The sequence below is a fragment of the Geospiza fortis genome, unplaced genomic scaffold (assembly GCF_000277835.1).
Source record: "Geospiza fortis unplaced genomic scaffold, GeoFor_1.0 scaffold166, whole genome shotgun sequence".
NCBI lineage: Eukaryota > Metazoa > Chordata > Aves > Passeriformes > Thraupidae > Geospiza > Geospiza fortis.
The window spans coordinates 3,671,899-3,672,745 of record NW_005054310.1 but is presented as its reverse complement, the minus strand read 5'-3'; positions in this window follow the sequence as shown (position 1 = coordinate 3,672,745).

The following is an 847-nucleotide window of genomic DNA, read 5'->3' as shown; positions in this document are numbered from 1 at the left end:
TGCCATTTTATAATCAAGGATTTCCTATTACAAGTCCTTTGTCTTGTATTGGAGGGAGGATTTGCTGGTTGCTGTTCTGGTTAAATTAGAGACACCACTGCATATTTCTCTCAAATGAATTACAACCATTTGTTTGCTCCAAAGCCCTGAGTTAGAAAGCAAACCCTCATCACCTCTGACAACTGCAATGAAGAGACAGAACTAAAATCCAACTCATCAAAGTAGTGAGCATAAAAACCTAAAATCCCTATCTAAGTAAAAGAAAGTCAGTATGATCACTTACTCTCTTGTCCCCAGTCCCTCAGTCACTGAGCCAGCCAGGGTCACCCTGAGAAATCAGTGGAGGAAGAGCCAGGGTGACCCCCTGTCACATTTACTTTGTTGAACCAGGATCACCTACCAGTGCAGAGCAAAGCTCAGAATGGACTGAGGTCGCTCTCCAGTGTCACTGTCACCACCTGACCCCAAACCCGAGACCTCAGGCCACCTGCCCCAGCCCCAAACACACATTCATGGAGGATGAGGGTGCCTTGGGGCTGCTCCTGCTCACACCCACACACAAACAGGTCCACCAGTGAGTGAGCCACCCCCTCCACACCCCACACAGGCCAGGGGGTGACTGTGGGCTCCCTTGCAGGCTTCTCGGGGCACAGCTCCCACCTCACCCCCGCACACTCCCATGGGAGGGACGGCAGCGGGACCCCTGCGCTGCCTGACATGGCCTGCAGCTGTGCAGGGGACAAGCATCACTACCCCACGCGGACCGATGTCCCCCTTGCAGTGGCCACCAAAGCATCGCTTCTGCACGCACACCCTGAGCGGGGCAGCCTCCCCGCGATGCCGGCTC